Here is a 9249-nt window from a genome sequence, read left to right on the forward strand (position 1 = left end):
ATTTTAAGTGTCAATGTATAATTTACAATACGTCTAAAGTTTTTTTATGTATGAAAAAATTATCAGTGATCTCTTAATCTGTTAGTAATATTTTTGAAGAGTTCACGTTCCTTGTCGTGAATGTTATGGCGGTGTTCACTCAAGCAAGCTAGCTTGGCGAACGATCATCTTTCTAAACTTTAAAATATTTCTAATAGACATTTTGTTTAGAATTTTAAGTGCACAGGAAATTAACCAACGTAAATATGACGATTTTCAGTTGACCATTGAATTATTCTGATCCACATAACTTTCTTAGATATTTGGCTGCAGTGTACAGAAAAATCAGCAGCTAATGTAATGAATCGTTTTAGTATTATTATGCCAATTTGTTCACATTAAAATCTAAGGGGGCCGTTAACGCGTTAGCGTTTGAATTTTTTTTATCTTTCTTGACAATTTTCGAGCTACAGTCACTTCTGTAATACAGATTTTGATAAAATTTTAACGGAAAATCAATCCAAAAATAAGATTTCATTTGACTGTAGCCTCATTAAAATCTGTCTGGCCAATTTTGAGAAATATTAAATTTTACATCAAAATCACCCCCACAATCGGAAAAATGCTGCCAAGCCAACAATGGTTCGCACTTCTATCATTCTTTCTGTCGATCCCTGCGGCTTACCTTTTGACTTAACAGTAAAACGTACGAGACGAAAGTTTAAGACCGAAAATTAAGCTTCCTAACGATATGTTCAAAATTTTCGTTCGCTGTTCGAGTCAAGAACGACATCAAGCTACCGAATAAGCTTTTAATCGATGCCATAAGATACTCCAATCACAACTTCTGCCGATTTAAAATCAAAGCTGCTAAGTTTGTTTGAAAATGGGCGTGGCTGCGACTGGGTAGAAAGGAGGCGTGGCTTCAAACAATGGTACCAACCTTTGCAAACCAACTCGCTTAATGTTTTTGGATAAATTGAGTGATGTACTCTCCTCACTAATACGTTCAACCCACCTTTTATAACCCTTTTTTAGGTTATTCATGTGCACTTCAGAGGTGGTTAAATGACATGTGTTCGGATAGTTGTGACAAAAAGTAAAAGTTAACATGGCCGGGGAATGCCCACAAAGCAGTTTCTATAAGGGGCTTGCCTCGTTGTTGGTTTTGTTATTGTGGTGACTTTTCAGAACAAAGAGCCACAACACTAGTCTCTTCTAACTTTCAACGCTCAATCTATTGAAGTGAATAATTGAATGATTATTTCTTCGTGTGCATACGACTGTTCGTTGAAACTTCAGGGGTCAATTAACGCGTAAGCGTTAGAATTATTTTTCTTCGGCCATTTTTATTAAGGTACCGCGACTTCTGTTATACAGATTTTGATAAAATGTTAACAAAAAATCAATCTAAAAATAAGATTTCATTTGACTATAGCCTCATTAAAATCTGTCTGGCCAATTTTGAGAAAATTAAAAGTAAACATCAAAATTATCACGAAAATCGGCAAAATGCTGCCAAGCCAACAATGGTTCGCACTTCTATCAGTTTTTCTGTCGATCTCTGCGGCTTACCTTTTCACTTAGCAGTAAAACGTATGAGACAAAAATTCAAGATCGAAAATTAAGCTTCCGAACGTTGTGTTCAAAAGTTTCCTTTGACTTTCCAGTCGCGAGCGACACCAAGCTGAATGATGTGCTACATTCCCGCTTATTATTCACGTCTTATTTTTAATTTCTAGTGCAGTTGGTGTTAATTTAAACAGGGTAATGTAAGCGAGCCGATTGTGCACCGTTCCTTAAGCTATCGAATAAGCTTTTTACCAACCCAGTAAGATATTCCAATCACGAATTCTACCGATTTATAATCAAAGCTGCACAGTTTGTTAAGAAATGGGCGTGGCTACGACAATCCCGGGTAGAAAGGAGGCGTGGCTTCTAACAATGGTACCAACCTTTCCAAACATACTCGCTTTATGTTTTTGGATAAATTGAGTGATGTACTCTCCTCACTTTTAATTCAACCCACCTCTAATAACCCTTTTTTAGCGTTTTCATGTGCACTTCCGAGGTGGTTAAATGACATGTGTTTAGATAGATAGTTGTAACTGAGTAAAAGTTGGCTTTGCTGAGAATTGCCTACGGAGCAGTTTCTATAAGGCGCTTGCCTTGTTGGTTTTGTTATTGTAGTGACTTCAGAACGAAGAGCTACAACGCTAACCATCAAGTTTTGAAGACTTCCCTCGCTTCTAACTTTCAACGCTCAATCTATTGAAGTGAATAATTGAGTGATTAATTCTTCGTGTGCATACGATTGTTCGTTAAAACTTCAGGTGCCGATCAACGCGTTAGCGTTAGAATTTTTTTTTCTTTTTCGAAAAATCAGAATGCGACTCGAAAAAGGCAAGAAAGCAGACATTCTGCTGAAGAATCGAAAACACCATGTGACGGAGCAGTGGCGTAGCAAAGACAGACGATATTTACGTTGAAATTGTCGATTTAACGTCCGGGAAAGTACCCGTTCCTTGGTGGTATATTTCGTTGCACTCTTGCACCCAGTTCGGGTACGCGAACAACGTCAATTTCTCTACCAAGGTAGACGAGCGGTAGCGCCAAGAGCGGGGTCATGGGTATGCAGCAGCTGCATACCCGCGATCGCGAGAAAAACGGGGTTTAGTGTGATTAAAAGTTGAGGGAGAGAGGGAGTAAAGGGGGGTCTGGAAGGGGGCGTGCATACTTGTCCGCAAAAGGTCTTGCCGCCACTGGTGTCTTGTGCCCACGATTTGCAACGCTCGCAGGCTTCGTTCGTGCATTGCAGAAGGACCTTCGCACGTCAAATTTATCGTTTTCAAAAAATCTAGAGCCTGTTGAGTAATGTGTGGTGCAACGTAACACGTTTCACTTGTGTGCAGGTTAGATGTCTATTTCCGCGTTGCTCTAGAACATCACCAGGAGACAAAAGTGAAGTTTTAATCCTTAACATTTTGAACTGTAAAGTGTTTTTTTTTTTTTTTTTGGCTGAGCGATTAGCGAAGCCTATTACTCCACTGATGATCAAAAAGTTTCGCGTCTGTTTGTCTGTACGCACGATAACTCGAGAACGAATTGAGCTAGCGACCTGAAATTTTCAGGGTCGTTTTGTGACATAAAAAGACAGATCAAGTTCAAAGAAGAGCATTCTAGCTCAAAAATTGGATTTAAAAAAAATCAAAAACCACAGGTCCCAAAAGTGATGTTTTTAAAATTAATTTTTTACAGTTTTCGAAAGGGTAACGCATCAATGTAGAGCCCTTTAGTCGAAAATTTCGTCCGTTTGGCTCTATCTTTAGCCGTTTAGACATCAGGGGTAGTTTTCTACACAAAAATGACCGCAAAACACTGTAATGTTTTCCCTCAGATATTTCATGGTCTCCGGTGGGGTAACACGTCAAAATAAAACCGCAAGGAGCAAAATTTGTGACTTCTGGGGCCGAAGGCCTATTTACGACTCTGGCTTTTGCCCGACTCGGCATAGATGGATGTATGCCAGGCACGTCACAAAGTATTAGTGTATCGTAAGATATTGCGAAGCCTGTTACGCGAGACGTGGTCTGGCGTACATCGACCTAGTCTATTTTGAAAACCTGAAGAATCTTTTTTGCCAGGTCAGCCACAATCAGGCACCAGTGGTTGTTATGCACAAAATCCGGCATTACAAGTGTCCTCTGTTTAAGGTTAATATTGTTCAGTATGCTACTTTTTGACAATCTACCTGCCTTTGCCTCTTCTGATTTTTTTCATCTGACATTGAGATTGAGACCTTTTTCATTTTTTTAGGAATATACTTTTGTCTGAGAAGTATGCCATCGGTTCAAAAATTTCTTCTAAGCACAGGAGTAGGCTTATTTTATGGTGGCACATCATTAATAAAATGTGTACACTCCCATGCAAAAACAAACAAACATTTATCACATTGTTTTGTTGTACTTCACAAGCTGCTTCCTTTCTATCAGTAATTATAGCGAAATCATTGCGGACACGTCTGGAGTTATTTCAGAGTATGCCCAGAAGTATATTTAGCTTCTTCTGGGTCTAGTCTTATATATCTTTTCATAGGTGCGTCATTGGATCCATAAGCTAACATAGAAAACTTATAAGGAATTTTTCATAATTTGTATGTATTCTACAAACTGCGGCAAACACAGCCAAAGATGTCAGCGTAAAAAATAATGCTTCGTTTGTTGAGTTTTGATTACGAAGTAGACAGCAAACCTGACAAAAAGATGGTTCAGAGCGAGCCGTCACTCAAACGGGTCGAAAGCCCGTTTTCCGATGGAAGCTTTATTACTCCATGGAAAATTCTGAAGGGACACACACAGACAAATGCAATCTGTCTAACAAAAGGAATAAGTGCTTGAGGAATTAGCCTTGTGAAAAGTCTCCGATAGCTTACTTTTCCAATGGTCCTTTCTACATCTATCTTTGCATTTGCCATCTTTCGGGTAATCAGTGTATCTGGGCCACTGAACCTGGATTGAGTAGCTTTGTTGATAGGTGGTATAAATACAGTGACCAATCAATGTCTTATCTCTTTCTCCACCAGAAAGCCTCTTTCACCATAACACTATCACCTCTGGCTCCAGAAAGTCGGTGATCCCACACTTCAAAAATATTTCTTTATCAGCTGTTGACCCTTCAAATCTCTCACTTAAAAAGCTCACAGCACCACGAAGTGTAACAGCAATCGGGACCTTTACAGCGTTCGGTCCTTTGAAGTCGGAGAAACAGGTTCCATTTAGTGCAAAGTTAGAGGGGCGTTTGTTAAATCTTAATCTCACAACAGTCAACCACACATCTAACATTTGGAAAAGAGTTAAAACAAGCTGGTTTGGTGAGGGCCTGTTCAGCTGCTGAGGGGAACATGTAAGGGTTTTAGCCTACTCAGCTCCAAATACAAAGTTTAAAGTCCATGATTTGCACACTCGAGAAACAGTGCTGACACCGACCGACTTCTAAAAAGTAAGCCAACCACTTTTCAGTAAAGCCCGAGGTAAATCCTCTTCGAAGCCGTACAAGAAGGACAAATAATTTGCACTTTAGCGACACTAGCTTTTTCGTTGGCTTTTCGTACTTTGGAGTAGGCCTTTTATTGCGATATTTTAGGTATTTGAACAACTCATTGCTCACCAAATTTTCGAGGTGAGTGAATTGGGTATTGGTTAGGCCACAAAAATATTCAAATTGGACGTCTTGGCTGCACTGTTCATACGATATGCGAGCAGACATAAAATGTTCAGTTTGTGTGGCCTCAGAACACTGAAACAGAAAATTTTACTGACACAACGATGAATTTTAAACCACACATCAGAGAAAAATTTTCTGTAACTCTTACAAGTATTTTTCACATTGTAAGGATGAGACATAGGAAAACAAGTAGGGCGTACCATTTGAACTTCATCAGAATTTGTGAAACCTAGAGACTTGAGCTAAATTAAAGGCAATAGCAATTACAATAAGACTGTACATGTCCATCAGCAAAATGTTTGGAATGTTCAACAGCAAAATTAGACATAGTTCATGACAAGAGTCCAATGAAATTTTATAAGCCTGAACAATCACATCTGCCACCCCAGGTGGCGATTTACAAGGAGGAAGAAAAGTAATTCCTGTAATGGTGGTTTGAAAAGTAGCTGGAACCTGGATGAATAGAAAGTGGAGTGTTGAAGAAATAGATAAATTGTAAAAATTATAACAATGGAACTCATACTACATGCCAGATGTTCACATTTTTAGCCCGCTCTTTTGCTTAAAAGCTATATAAGTGGGCTTATTCCATCGCCCCTGTGTCTGTCCGTCTGTCCGTTTCCCAAGAAGGACGTGAGTAAGATGTCTGAAATTGTCAAGGTATTATTGTTGTCACTTCTTGACAACGAAACGATTGGTGCAAATCCTGGGGTATGAGGGGGTAAAAGAGAAATAGTGGTTGGTCCAAGAAGTGGCAATTTTTTTTATATGGTCTCGCGTTAACTCGGGTAAGTAGAGGCCTGTGTGCCAAAATTTCGTCCGTTTGGCTCTATCTCACACCGTTAAGACGCTAGAGGGAGTTTTTCTCACAAAAATGTCCCAAAAATAAATCTATTATTTTATGAAAATATTTGATGGTCTCAAAAGGGGTAAATCGTGAAAGAAGAACCCTCTGGGCTAAAATTTTGTTTGGGTTTCACTGTTTACTTTCAAAAGCGAATTTTAATTACCAAAAGGGAAAAAAACAGGACCTTTTTCATTTTTTTCAGGACTACTCTTTTGTCTGAGAAGTATGCCGTCGGTTCAAATATTTCTTCTTACCAGAGGAGTAGGCTTATTTTATGGTGGCACATCATTAATAAAATGTGTACACTCCCATGCAAAAACAAACAAACATTTATCTCATTGTTTTGTTGTACTTCACAAGCTGCTGCCTTTCTATCAGTAATTAAAGCGAAATCATTGCGGACACGTCTGGAGTTATTTCAGAGTATGCCTAGAAGTATATTTAGCTTCTTCTGGGTCTAGTCTTATATATCTTTTCATAGGTGCGTTATTGGATCCATAAGCTAACATAAAAATCTTAAAAGGGATTTTTCATAACTTGTATGTATGCTACAAACTGCATAAACACAGCCAAAGATGTTTAGTGTATAAAAATAATGCTTCGTTTGTTGAGTTTTGATTACGAAGTGGACACCAAAGGTAGATGACAAGAAGGTGGTTCAAAGCGACCCGTCACTCAAACGGGCCGAAAGCCCGTTTTCCGATGGAAGCTGCATCACACCATAAAAAATCAGAAGGGACGGGCCGGAGGCATGCCCTGGACGCCGCCGGCAGGCCAAGCTAGGCCCGCTCTCTGCCGAACCGATTTGCCGGTGGAGCCAAGCGGAGATGACAACTTGGTTTGGCGGAAAAGCGGGCTTAGCTTGATTGTTTTAACTGTTTTCAGCCCGCCCGTCTGCTTTGGAAAAACCAACCCAGCAGGATTAAGCAAACGACCTCGTGTCTGTCTGTGTGTGTGCCTGTCTGTCTGTTCCACTAGAAGGAGATGTGCTAGAGACTTCAAATTTTCAGGGGATTTCAAGGTTCACTTCCACAAAACAAAACGCCCACGGCAAATCCTGCCAACCACCCCTAAGGGGCTGAATGGGGGTATCGAAGGAAACAGAAAAGGCTAAAAGAGTTAGATTTTTTTTTACGATCTTCTATGGAGTAACTTCTGAAAGTAGAGCCCATCGGGCGAAAATGTCGTCCGTTTGGCTCTATCTCTAACTGTATAGGCGCTGGAGGGCCTTTTTTTGACGAAAATAAGCTAAAAATTGCTAGAGTAAACAATTAGTTGTAGAAGAAGGCCTAACAAGCATGCCCGCCCTTCCGCTAAACGAAGTTGCCAGCGAAGTTGCCAGCTCCGCTTCGCTCCGCCAGCAACTCCGGCAGGGTCCGGGCGTGCTTGGCCTGCTGGTTTCGATGGTCGGGCCTGCGGCCCGACCACTTCTGTCACGCGATTTACTGAAGAGCATGATCGAATGATGTAGCGGGCCTTCGGCCCGCTTAAGCCCGTCATCCTTGAATTTGCCCCGGAGACTCGAGAAAGGGATGTAACGGTGGAGCACCGCGACTACAACCCGTTTAAAAATGATCAGCCCCCGGAACAGCCCGGACGGGCGGGCTCTTTTCGGGTTAGTCCGAAGTACCTAGCGGGCAGCCCTGAAACACACCCCAGAATAACAGGGATGGGAAAGTTACTTTTACAAATGTAACCAGTTACAGTTGCAGTTATTCTTGCCAAAAATGTAACTAGTTTCCGTTACAGTTACTTTTTCTGAAAGACTGCCGTAACAGTTACAGTTACATTTTTTTGGCAAAAATTGTAACTAGTTACAGTTCAGGAAAATTTTGACAAAGGGGCGTATGTCCACAATTTGGTCAAATTGAGTTTTTTGGGGCATATGGTTCCTTATTATGTGTTACACATGCAGAACCACACGGCACATCAATATCTACAATAGGTCCTGAGATATACTAATAGCTCAATATGGCATATGCCCATCTAATATGTGACAAAGAGGCGAATGTCCCGAATAATTTTGACAAAGAGGCGAATGTCCACAGAACTTTTGACAAAGGGGCGTATGTCCAAGAACATTTTGACAGAGAGGCGTATGTCCAAGGAACACTTTGACAAAGAGGCGAATGTCCACAGAAATTTTGACAAAGAGGCGAATGTCCACATAAATATTGACAGAGTGGCGAATGTCAAAGAAACATGATTAGAATGCAACATTTGTTTATTCACCACCACAAAAGCTATGGTATGCATTATCAAAACCAGACAAAACACTACTCAGAACACAACACTCAACAGCAGCATAATATCAAACCAAAACAAGCTGATATCAAGACTTCAGAGTAAAATGTCCAATGGAGCCACTGACATGATTATTATTATTAACTAATATTGTGTTCCCATCATTTGCAAAGGGCCTATAGTTTTTGCCGTTCAACTCTTCGAGGTCTATTTTACTTATCTGGTAGAAATACAGTTTTTTGAGGTGGACTTCATAACCAACACAAAGTGCGACGCTTCCACAGACCCTACCTTTGAGTTCCCTGCGAGTTCTGACTGACAACCTTGGTGAATAAGATGATGAGGGTCGCTGCATAGAGTTCAATATTATCAGCACGTTTCTGATCAAAACACATTATTTCGTTTAGAATACTATGGCAAGAACAATGACTATGGAGCCAAAAAGCAGAAGCAGAACCGGTGGGTACGTCGACATGCTCACCAACCACGAGAAGAGGGAAGAGGAGAGGGGGAAGGGGTTCAATTTGTATTGTATGAGAAGTTTACTTCATTCACCGTATTATTTCTCATTGATGTTTATGTATAGCCTCACGCATGTTCCCTCTCTCTCTCTCATACGTTGTCTGCTTTGTTTACTGGTGTCTTTTCAGACTTACACTGAGAGATGTTTTCTTATAAACATTTATACGAATAACTGATTTAGCCGGGCAGGTAGTCTTTTTATTTCATCCGAAGTATTGGCACGTTGTCTTTGGCGTCACTGGTTACTTTATTCTATTGACTGTCAGGTGGCGACACGTCCGTGCACCACATTGTGTGTGCAGTGTGATCGCCCCAAGTGAGTACACCGTTCACTTCGTAGATTTATAATTACTCTTATAGCTATCTAAGCTTTCACGCGCGTTCGATCCTTCACGACCTCCTGTTCTCCCAGCTCTACTTTGGTCGCGTGCTAG

This window comes from Frankliniella occidentalis, unplaced genomic scaffold, assembly GCF_000697945.3.
Source record: "Frankliniella occidentalis isolate FOCC.00 unplaced genomic scaffold, Focc_3.1 Scaffold344, whole genome shotgun sequence".
Taxonomy (NCBI): Eukaryota; Metazoa; Arthropoda; class Insecta; order Thysanoptera; family Thripidae; genus Frankliniella; species Frankliniella occidentalis.